Consider the following 12,459-nt stretch of genomic DNA (forward strand, 5'->3'; position numbering starts at 1 on the left):
TACATTTGTAATTTTATGTAACATAAAATATTTTTTACGGCGAGTACATATTTTCTTACGTTCTTTTTTTATGTATGAAATAAGACAAAATTTACAAAACGTAAAAATACGATGCATTGATGTCAAAATAGAGAGGGGTGAAGAATAACTATTCCTCACCCAGGGTGACGAATAGCGCGACCCTATATATATATATATATATATATATATATATATATATATATATATATATATATATATATATATATATATATATAATCAAAATTACTCACAACTCATAGAAGTCATAAGCCTTTTTCTTTAAAATGGGAGCACACTGCTAAACTTTGCCAAAATTATGTATGCACACTAACCAATACGGTTCGATTGCTTAAAAATAGTGAAGACATGCTAAAATATCTATGTACAGTGATGGAATTAGTAATGGATGTGATGATGCTTTCCAAAAGAATCCATATTGTTGAAACCAATGAAAGCTAAGGGCATGTCAATGAATTAAAGGATTCACCCGCAAATAAAAATAAAACTAAAGGATTAGCATAATTCCTTTGCTGTAAGAAACTTTCAAGCATATCGAGCGGACCATGGAACAAAAGGGCACTCTTTGAAAGTGTGTGCTTCTCAACATCTACTAAAGTTCTAAAGGTGTGAGATCTGGTTGTACAATAGGAAACCCCAAAATACAAACTTCAAATTCGGTCTTTCTACTTGATATCACACCAAAAGTTGAAATATTGGAATGTACATATATTTCTGGTAGTAAGAAGAAGAAGGCTTCGAAAACATAAGTAACACATAACATAGTGGCAAAATGACTGCCCATTTGTACTTTTATACCAAATGTAGGATATCCAAAAATAGAATGACCACAACATAACCATATCTCAAGCTAAAACACTATGGCCTTATTAAACATAATAATACTACAAACTCACAAACCAATAATGCAACATAATAAAGCGTCATAATATAGTAATACTTGTTCAACTTATATGGAGATTCTTTTCTTCACTAAAAATCGGTGAAGTTTGTCTTCCACGAAGTATTCAGTACATTCAGCCTTTTAGGGAGCGATCTCACAGACTGCTCCCTTCTCTCGGCTCAACGTCCTTTATGTAGTTTGTTACATGTGCAGATCTAGACGAAAAAAATATGTTTTTATTGCTCAGATCTAGACACACAGAAAAAATGATTTCATATTACACAATTTCAGGAATCCATGAACATATTTCTTTCTCACTACAAAAAAAATCCTTCACGTATATTAATACAACAGAATTTAATTTGCATTTCAACTTGTAAAACATTCAGATTTACATGACAGATAGCAATCAATTTAACTATGATATATGTAATTTATTAAAATGGGAAGTTGCAAGTAAATTTCATTTCTTCACAATTATGTTTGTCGTGTAAACGGTAGGACCATAAAAACGCAATCGATAAACTTCAGAAGGAAATACAATTCCTTTAGGGCCTCCAGTGAATCTTATGTACTCCACATTAATTACCTCTAGAAACAATCCTTATATTGTAAGAAAAAATAGTCCTCACTACCATTGGATGTATACTAGAACATAAGTAATGACATCTCTGCTACGTAAGCTGGCGACCATGACGACCAATGAGTACAAGCTGATAAAGGATGTTCGTCCTGATTCATGATAACGAATGCCTCAAGGATGAGCTCAAGGCCATGCAAGCATTCCTGCTCGTGATGGCAGACGTGGAGGAACCTGACCACCAAGCTAAGCTTCATGTTGATGTTGTGCAAGAGTTGTTCTATGCGATCGAAGACAAAATCGACAAGTTTATGTTACTTATGAACCATGATCCAATTCTAAGTCGGAAAGCTATGAGGAGATTCTTGAAAAAATCAAGACAAAGATAATGGACATCAAGACTCACCATAAGATTGCCAAGGATACCAAGGACATCAAGAGCAAAGTTGAGGACATTGGCAACAAATATGCAAGGTAGAATTATGTATTAAAGCCATTTGTCTTTGAAGATCTTATTTTACTATATGAGAAACATATGCAGCGGTGGAGCTACACCAGAATTTTGGGGGGTCGAGGGATTAAATGTGAATAATTGGGGGCGAGATACTATTTTTTTCAAACTGAACCAACTTTTTCACACGTTTAGCCAAGCCTGGGGGCCAATCCCCCCTCCCGTGAACAGTAATCTCCGTCATTGCACATATGGTATGTTCGTATCTAATTCCGCCTCCATCATCACTGAAGGGACATGATCGATGAGCCCTCCACTCCTAGAAATGAAAATGTTAACCCATGACTTTGTGCGATATGTGAATGAGAAAGGAGCAGAGAGACGAGCTTGTGAACTTGCTGAGTGACAAGGGAGGTGAACCGACAAATCAACTCAAAGATGCCTCTATTGTTGGAACTGGGGGGGGGGGTAGGTAAGACTACCCTTGCTAGATAGGTCTAGCCTGGAACAAACTTTGTCTGACAAGCTTTTGGGTCGATCTCATGAAGCCCTAATATGATGAAGATCTTGAGTTCTATATTATCCCAATTACGCAACCAATATCAGTATCATGCTGAGCAGGAGGGTCCATGAAAGAACATGTGGTGCCCCCATGTTTGGTTTTGGTAATTGACGACAATCTCTATGGACTAATGGTTGCCTTGAGTTATATTTGAAGGTTTTGTCCATAGGCTTTTCTTGGAGTACATGTGTTGGTTTCAAGGAGAGTTTGTGTTGACCAAGGTGCTATTAAGGAATTATCCAAAGATTAGTCATGTGAGAGTTGAGCTTATTGCAAGCATGTCTTGAAGAAGAAGATTGAATTGTCATTCATGTTTACCTTCAAGACATCATCCAAATGAAGAGAGTTGGAAAGATTCTAGGTTGATCAAGACTAAGTCAAGAGTGAATCAAGTTGATCAACTCACAAAGCGTAGAAGATGTACCGAGAGGGATCAAGTGATCCCATGGTATGGTAAGCATTGTCCATTGTGCTTTGTGTACTAATCCATGGTCTATGTGAGAGTTCTATGTGGGGTTAGGTACGTATTCATGGGCTTGCGTCAAGAGGAAGATATCACTCAACCCATGGAGAGGATGACATCAAGTGGTGATCGTCATCAAGATTGCCGTGTGCAAGTTCAAGTGGAGCATCACGAAGAGATCAAGTGCTTGAAGCTTGTCCATTGTGGTGACAATGGACTTGTGAAGATGTGCCAAAGAGTGGCTCACCCATACTGGACTATGGGGGAGTAATCATCTAGTCTTCATCGAGCCAACGCAATCAAGAAAGGTGGTCCAACTTGAGGGAGTCAAGATCGTCATCATCTAGCTCAAGTGGACCATGTGCAAGGCAAAGGTTTGCCCTTGATAGGTTTTCTATTTTACCTGTCGGGGATATACCCCGCGGTATGACCCGGCCGAAAGTATGACCCGGCTGAGCTTGGCGTTTCCATTGGTAACCTGCCGGAGTGGCGACTCACGAGCCTGGCGACTCACGGATGGCCCTAACGGTGGGTCAGATAGAAGAATAGGCCCAAGGCCCAGAAGGCCGGCTCGTGTTATGGTGGGCCGGCTTAAGAGGAAAGCATAAGGAATATTCTCTTACAAAGGAAGCAAGACTAGGACTCCAATTGTAATAGACTAGTCTTAATCCTAATAGGACTCCACATGTAACCCGCCCCTTCAACTTATATAAGGAGGGGCAGGGCACCCCAAAGAGGGACAAGCAAGAAGCAATAATCTCTAGGGCTAGACACAATTAGAGGAGAGCCGGCTTAGCGATGACTCCCTCATGAGCATAATGAGACCTAGCCACAAACAGCATGTAAGGCTATTACCGGATGATGTTTCCCGGGGCCCGAAGCTGTCTAAATCCTTGTCTTGTGTGTCGCGTCTCTCGTCCCAATCAACCCCTCTCAAGCTACTACGTAGATGCGTTGGCCTCACGACTAAGTCCTTATATTAGAACATCTGCCGTGACAATTCCACGACAGTTGGCGCCCACCGTGGGGCCCGCGCACGATGGTGTTGAGTTCTTGGAGGGAGCTCTTTAGGGATCAAGGGACGCATGATTGGTTAGATGGAGAAGCCGACGCGAAACAATCGTGCAGCATAACACGGCATGGGACAGCCTCTGACAAAGCCGACAAACTCATTGTTTTGCGATCAAAATTAAAATCAAGAGAATTTGAGGTTTCGCGTGTGCACCACCGCACGTGTCTATGGGGATCCATCAGTCAGAGGACGGATCAGTGTCTGCTATAGTCGAGACTGTCAGGTTAATCTCGACGGTCGCTGGAATTTTTCCCTTCACTGTGCCTGGTGTTTCAAGTCCCAAAAAGATTCCGCCTGTACCTACGCATCGATCTACTGCCACAAGCTGTTGCTGCTGATTTTCTATGGTCATGGTCGACTGCTACTCCCAGGCTACAATAACACACCCAGGCGGAGACGTGCTCGAGATTTGTGCCAGCTAGCCCCGTTCGGTGCATGTACGGGCAGGAGCAATTTTTCCTAAACCAAAAACTGAAAAAGAAAAGAGAACAAGGAAAGTACTAGTGGTGTACATCTCACGGGAGGAACTACAGAGTGCAACGCATCGAAGCTGTGAGATCGATTGAGTAAGCATGGTTCTCAACTCCTCGAGCCGTCACCCTGCTGAGTAACCGTAGCCTATCCTTGCCCCTAGGCGGGTCCGTCCCGTCGCCACCAAGTCTGAGGTGTAAACCACCACGCGTCCGTTGCAAGCCGCCGCGCGCTTAAACCGCTGCTTTCGCTGTGGCCGCTATGATATTACGCCGAGCCACCCCTGATTGGCGTTTGTTCATGATCACCACGCGTCCATAGCAAGCCGCCGCCGCTGCCCGGTGGAGTTTTCTGCTACAATCAGGTTATATCTATCTAAAGTTTATTTTATTAGCGCATATATTGTTTTTTCCAAGAACAATTATTATGGTCCGCAATATATTTTGTGCAGGACAATGATCCATTATCAAGGTGGTGCCATGCTGTGCCTATGGAGTGTACATCATGCATTGGCGTCCGCGCCCGTTTGCTGTTAAACGGGTGTGCGCAAGCCGCCTCCGTGCAACTCGATCTACATCAACTCGCTGGAACCACGCCCACGATTGACTCGGCATCCGCGCAGTTTACCTGCTCCTGCGATTGATTCGCCCGTCCGTACCACCTTATGACGCCACGGACGACTCGCCCGTCCGCCCTCGCGGCCGGTTCATGCGTCCGCGCCGGCTTACAATGCCGCTGCCAACTCCCCCCGTCCACGCCGGTTTACATACATTTGCCGGGACCGCGCCCGCGATTGACTCGCCGTCCGCGCGGTTTACCGCGCCCACAATTAACTCGCCCGACCATATGGAGCATTACTATCATCTATCGTTCACAAACATCAGCTTCACGGACGAGTGTGTTGCGGTCCGGTCTACATCAACGTGCCAGCCGACTCGCCCATCCGCGCCGCCTTACAATGCCACGGACGACTTGCCGTCCACCCTTGCGGCCGGCTCACACGTTTGCGCCGGCTTACAATGTGACAGACAACTTACCCGTCCGCCCCCGCGGCCGACTCGGCCTCCGCGTGGCTTACTGCTCCTGCGATTGACTTGCTCGTCCACACCGGCTCATCTGTCTGCTCCCGTGGCCGACTCGGCCGTGATTGGTTTAAGCTTTACCATGATGATCATCAACTCCGCGGTGGATAATTTCTGGCCTGACATATCAGGTGAAATCAATCCAGTAAATTTTGATATATTATATATTTTTTTCTTTAAAAAAGAGCAATTACTCTGGCTTGCGATGTTTTTGATGTAGGACAATTGTTCACTACATCAACATGACGTGGTTGATTCACCCATCCGCGCGGCTTACCGCGCCGGCGATTGACTCGCCCGATCACACCGGTTTACAACATCGTGACCAACTCATCTGTCTGTACTACCTCTGATGCTACGGTTGTTTTTACCATCCGTCTCTCGCGGCCTGGTCTACATCAACATACCGGGCCGCACCTGTCTGCATGAGCTGTTTATTGAGTATGAGCAAGTCACAGCTTGGGTAGCCCGGTTTTCTTTCAACAAATTGGAGTCAAGTTATCATGTCTTATCAGCCGCCGTCTGCACTGGATGGCTCAATGGGTAGGTGCACAAGTCACCGCCACTACGGTTTGGTTAACTTCAAACAACCAGTTGGAAGGAACCATTGGCCGAGTTGCTGACACGGCTCATACGGGATCATTTATAACCCGCCGCAGTCACCTCAACCTTCTGTGGATTCACATCGCGCTATCAACGCCAATGATACACCTTCTGCTATGGTCAAATATGGAGAATCTCGAGCCAACTCCTCGAGTCGTCCCGAGACTCGGGGGCTACAATGGTATGACTCGGCAAAGTTAGCCGATTTCAATGAATTCAAGAAGTCCGGGTCATTGAAGGGAAAAATAACCCGACCCCGGGGATTACTGCTTGATCGATGAAGTCAGAAGATTTCCGGCTCAAAATAAGGATTCTGGTTCAAAATCCAGTTCAAGGACAATCTCTCTCCCACAAAGCACTGAAGCTCTTAATATCCGGTTTAAAAGCCGGTTCAAGGAAAATTTATTTACCACAAAGCTTTGAAGCTCTCAAATCCGGTTCAAAATCCGGCTCAAGGTAAATTTACCTCTCTTTCAAATCCGGTTTAAGGTTCCGGTTTAAAAATAATTAATCTCTCGCAAGTTCGAGTTCTCAGAAAGATTAAAGGGTGCCAAAAAGGGCTTGCTGCCATGATGCACGGTTCAAACATGCGTATCCCGCTTTACGGCTTATCTTATTATGGTCACTTGGGGGCTTCCTGTTCAAACATAGGTCGTATTCGAACCAAAGAGAACATAGCTGTCGGTACCCTCTTGATTGGCACACTGCCGAGCTCACTAGGGGCCTTCTTGATCGTATTCGAATCATAGCTCAACCCCTTTTGGGAACCGACGTGGATCGTATTCGAATCAGCGTCGTTAAACAATTCTCAAGGTCATTTGGGGGCTTCCTGTTCAAACATAGGTCGTATTCGAACCAAAGAGAACATAGCTGTCGGTACCCTCTTGATCGGCAACGCCAAAGCCACTGGGGGCTATATGATCGTATTCGAATCTTAGCTTAACCCCTTTGGGACGGTTTTCTGATCGTATTCGAATCAGAAGCCTCAAATTTTTTAAGTCTCTTTTTGCAAACAATTTTTGGATTTTATTTGAAGCTCTTTTGATCATATCTAAAGTGTATATGAGTGGTTGTTATTTAACCCGATTTGACTTTGGATGATAAGTCGCCATCATATGACAATCATAAACATTTGGAAGTCTTGATTTCTAAAGATTGGGTCATCACCCTTACTGCACAGGTCACATAAACCGGCAGTGAAAATTCAATATCATAGGTATAATATTATTATTATAGTTATGTTTCAAAGTTATGATTCATAACAGGCTTATCTGTGACTCCTTGTTACACATCAATGGTTATATGTGAGATATTATGACCCGCCCTGCGGTAAACCGCCAAGGGATCTTGTGATCTAATTATGTGCAGGATAAGACTACATTTGGGTGGTTACCCGCCCTGGTTTTGATGTTAAGTCGCCAGGGCATATGTTGTTTAAACTCTGCAGGATTTACAGAGCTATGACTTACATAAATGATTAAATTCAAGCCCATCATCATCATAGATTGAAATTGGTGTCTCAAAAGGGTTATCAATTCTTGGCTTTCTCAAAGGCTATAAGCCGTCGGGTTGTACAAATTCCGGCTTACAATGGAGGCGTATTAAATCGCCATCGGCCAAGAGCCGCCGGGTATTTAAACTCCGGATTGACTTATCAGCAGATGAGGTATTCAAAGTCGCTCTAGCGCAATGGCTATTATTTTATCAATGGATATGATTTATTCTACAATGGAAAGAATAGTCCCGAGTCGCTGCAGGCTTACGACCCGGCACTTGGGGGCTATATTATTCAAGTTGAGGTTACATCAAATAGACAAGTCCCATGTCACTACCAACATGCACCATGGCACTTGGGGGCTAATGCAAAGTCATTTTTTGCTCAACTTATTTGAAGACCCGACTCATCACATTGTAATGAGCCGGCCCTTGGGGGCTACCAATTGCTCCTATCAAAAATTCAAGGTACACAAGCCTTAATCCATTATGTTGAAAGATCCACTACTCAGTTGGTAGAGAACAAAGCTCTTAACCTTATGGACGTGGGTTCAAGCCCCATGGTGGAGATTACATCATATGATGTTATTATCAATGAATTATATACAAAGTCCCAGCTCAGTATTATATTACTGACCCGGCCCTTGGGGGCTACACTGGTTGTAGTTTTTTATGAGCATAAGGCAATTACAAGTCCCAGGTTGCTGCAAGCATGAGAACCCGACACTTGGGGGCTACAGGTGATATGCATATAAGGGAGAAAAATCTTCAACAATCATGACCCGGTGTCTGCAACAATCATGACCCGGCGTCGGCAACAATTATGACTCGGCATCATTTGTTTATAACCCGGCAATTTTGGTAATCGTAAATTGGCAAGTGTCTACATCTTCAAGCCGGCTAAAAATCAGATGAGTATTTCAAGACCAATATTTTTGTCAAGTTAGAGCATTGAAGGCCGACTCAAATGGATTCTTTATTCACAATATTTCTTCTACAAGCAAATTGATTATAAAATTGGTCTATTGACCCGGACTTTCCAGAAGGAGGAAATGAAGGATGATCAGGTGCCGATTCAGGAAAATATTTAACCCGGAGCACAACCTATCAAGTTTGTTCTTGTGTTTATTTTACAGGATCAGTTTAACATGGATAAATCCAAATTAAACTGGGGGCTAATGTCGGGGATATACCCCGCGGTATGACCCGGCCGGAAGTATGACCCGGCTGAGCTTGGCGTTTCCATTGGTAACCTGCCGGAGTGGCGACTCACGAGCCTGGCGACTCACGGATGGCCCTAATGGCGGGTCAGATAGAAGAATAGGCCCAAGGCCCAGAAGGCCGGCTCGTGTTATGGTGGGCCGGCTTAAGAGGCAAGCATAAGGAATATTCTTGTACAAAGGAAGCAAGACTAGGACTCCAATTGTAATAGACTAGTCTTAATCCTAATAGGACTCCACATGTAACCCGCCCCTTCAACTTATATAAGGAGGGGCAGGGCACCCCAAAGAGGGACAAGCAAGAAGCAATAATCTCTAGGGCTAGACACAATTAGAGGAGAGCCGGCTTACCGGCGACTCCCTCATGAGCATAATGAGACCTAGCCACAAACAGCATGTAAGGCTATTACCAGATGATGTTTCCCGGGGCCCGAAGCTGTCTAAATCCTTGTCTTGTGTGTTGCGTCTCTCGTACCGATCAACCCCTCTCAAGCTACTACGTAGATGCGTTGGCCTCACGACTAAGTCCTCACATTAGGACATCTGCCGTGACAATTCCACGACATTACCAGTCTCATGGTGGTAGTTGGGAGACCGGGTTATAGGATCGGTAGCCGTACTATCAAGGGGGGCTCTCAAGTTAGTAGCTTGATCGTATCGTTCGTCGAGAGCTCAAACCATTGCATCCTTGCATCATGTTTCTTGGTTCTTGTTTGGTTCCCTTTGTGAGTCTTAGAGCTTATGGTCATCTTGTTGACAAGCTTGAGTTCATCGAAAACGGAGTTTGCATGCGTCTTCTATGATGTTTTCGATGTTGGAGGTTTTACCGGTCTTATCCGAGGAAGGGTTCTCACCATTTTCTTTTGGGCCTTTTCTCATTTGCTTCTTATTGGTATTTCTATAAAGATTGTGTTAGCCCTTGTCGCTAGCTTTCCAACAAACTTGGTTTCGTCGAATTCGGAGTCCGTTTGCAGAAGTTGTGTCAGTTTTGGTGTTCTGAAAAGGCTGCAGCGGTACTACCGCGGACAGGAGCGGATGTAATTTTTTACTACCACTCTTGGGAGCGGTACTACCGCTTGGAGCAGTACTACCGCGGCTACTTCCGTGGCTACTTCCGCTCGGGACCAAAAACTCGTCACAAGTCCAGCGGTGGTAGGCACGGATGTAATTTTTTAGTACCGCTCGCAAGCAGTAGTACCGCTACCCTTAGCAGTAGTACCGCTACCCCTAGCGGTAGTACCGTGAGGTCAAGCGGTACTACCGCTCCGACGGTTCTTCTGGCTTGTTTGCCTCCTCGCTGTTGTGTTTCAAAGGGCTACTACCGCCCTAGCGGTAGTACCGCTCCTTGGAGCGGTAGTACCGCTCGGTGCAGGCTGTGACCATAACGGTTGGATTTTTCCCCACCTATAAAAGGGGGTCTTCTTCCCCAATGAACCTTATCCTTTGAGCTCGTGTTCTTCCCCCATTGTTGACCTTCTTCGAGCTTGCTAACTCTCAATCCCTACATGGATTCTTGCTAGTTTTTGAGGGAAAAGAGAGAGGAGATCTAGATCCACATTTCCACCAATCACTTTCTCCTCTATGTGAGGGGAACCCCTTGGATCTAGATCTTGGAGTTCTTGGTGTTCTCCTTCTTGTTCTTCCTCTCATTTTCCTCCCTAGCATTAGTTGCTTCGGTGGGATTTGAGAGAGAATGACTTGGACACTCCGTGTGCCCTTGCCATTGCATTTGGTGCACCGGTTTGAGTTCTCCGCGGTGATACGTGGAAGTTACAAGTTGAGAATCTTATTACTCTTGGGTGCTTGGTACCCTTGAGCTTGTTCCTCTTGGGTGCTTTGGCGCCCTAGACGGTTGGTGGTGTTCGGAGCTCAATCATTGTGGTGTAAAGCTCCGGGCAAGCGTCGGGGTCTCCAATTAGGTTGTGGAGATCGCCCCGAGCAATTTGACGGGTTCCGGTGACCGCCCCCAAGGGTTGCCAAAGTGTACGGGTTCGGTGACCGCCCCCAAGGGTTGCCATTTGTACGGGTTCGGTGACCGTCCTCAAGGGTCCCTTAGTGGAATCACAGCATCTTGCATTGTGCGAGGGCGTGAGGAGATTACGGTGGCCCTAGTGGCTTCTTGGGGAGCATTGTGCCTCCACACCGCTCCAAACGGAGATTAGCATCCGCAAGGGTGTGAACTTCGGGATACATCGTCGTCTCCACGTGCCTCGGTTATCTCTTACCCGAGCCCTTTACTTATGCACTTTACTTTGTGATAGCCATATTGTTTCTTGTCATATATCTTGCTATCACCTAAGTAGTTTTTCTTGCTTAGCATAAGTTGTTGGTGCACATAGGTGAGCCTAGTTGTTGTAGGTTTTGTGCTTGACAAATTAACCGCTAGGTTTATTCCGCATTTGTTCAAGCCTCAACCGTAATTATTTTAAAGCGCCTATTCACCCCCCCCCTCTAGGCGACATCCACGATCTTTCAATTGGTATCAGAGCCTCGTCTCTTTTTATAGGGCTTAACCGCCTAGAGAGTAAGGATGTCGACTAGGGGTTTAGGATTCTCTGACACTCTTAGTTTCGATGGCACAAATTTTGATGTTTGGGTAATTCGCATGCTTAATCTCTTTAGGGTCATGGACCCAAATTTAGAGCGAATTGTAGATATGGGTTTTTCTCCTCCAAAGGATCCACAAAGATTATCTTTAGAGGATGAGAAAAACTCTTATCTCAATGCTCAAGCTTCTAATGTGCTTTTTGATGCTTTGAGCAATGTAGTTATATTTCAACTCATGCTTTCCGGGATGCTCATGAGTTGTGGACAAAGCTTCAAGATAAATATGGCGTGTCCAAGTTTTGTGGGGATGATTGTTCTCCCTCCACCTTCGGTCGTGTTGTGTTCTCAACTTCTTCTACTTCACCTACATGTGGTTTGCCACAAGGTAATGACATGGTGAGTAGTGGTGTTCATTGCAATGATGATAGTGGGCTTAGTTTTGATAATCCTTCATCACTTTCTTGTTGCGATGCTTCATCTTTGGACTCTAGCACTTCGAGCACTCCAAATGTTTCACGTGCTTGTGTTGATAGTCCTTGCATATCATGTACAAATTGCTTGACTAAATCTCATGATGATATGCTTGCTATGTCTTGTTGGCATGATAAAAAATGCATGTATTTCCTCGAGTTGTTGTGCTAACAATGTAGAGGAAACCCAACACTCCATGGAACAAGATGTGGTCTTGAATGGTGCTTCAAGGGATCCCACATCATCATCTATTGCTTTTTGCCTTATGGCCAAGGCTTCAAAGGTATCTCCCACTTTGAATCCCAATATATCTTGTGATAATATTGATGATGGCAAGAGTGATGATGATGTCGATTATGATGAAGAGAATGATGATGTTGCCTCCTTAAAAGTTAAGAGGGAAATAATTTTTAAAGCTCTTCTTAAGAATAAAATTGCTCGTTCCAACTTCATGGAAATCATGTCTATTGCTATTGAGGGCAAGAAATATATTGATGAGTTGGAATCTCGTCTTGAGGAGC

This window comes from Triticum aestivum, chromosome 4D (assembly GCF_018294505.1).
Source record: "Triticum aestivum cultivar Chinese Spring chromosome 4D, IWGSC CS RefSeq v2.1, whole genome shotgun sequence".
In the NCBI taxonomy this organism is placed as follows: Eukaryota; Viridiplantae; Streptophyta; class Magnoliopsida; order Poales; family Poaceae; genus Triticum; species Triticum aestivum.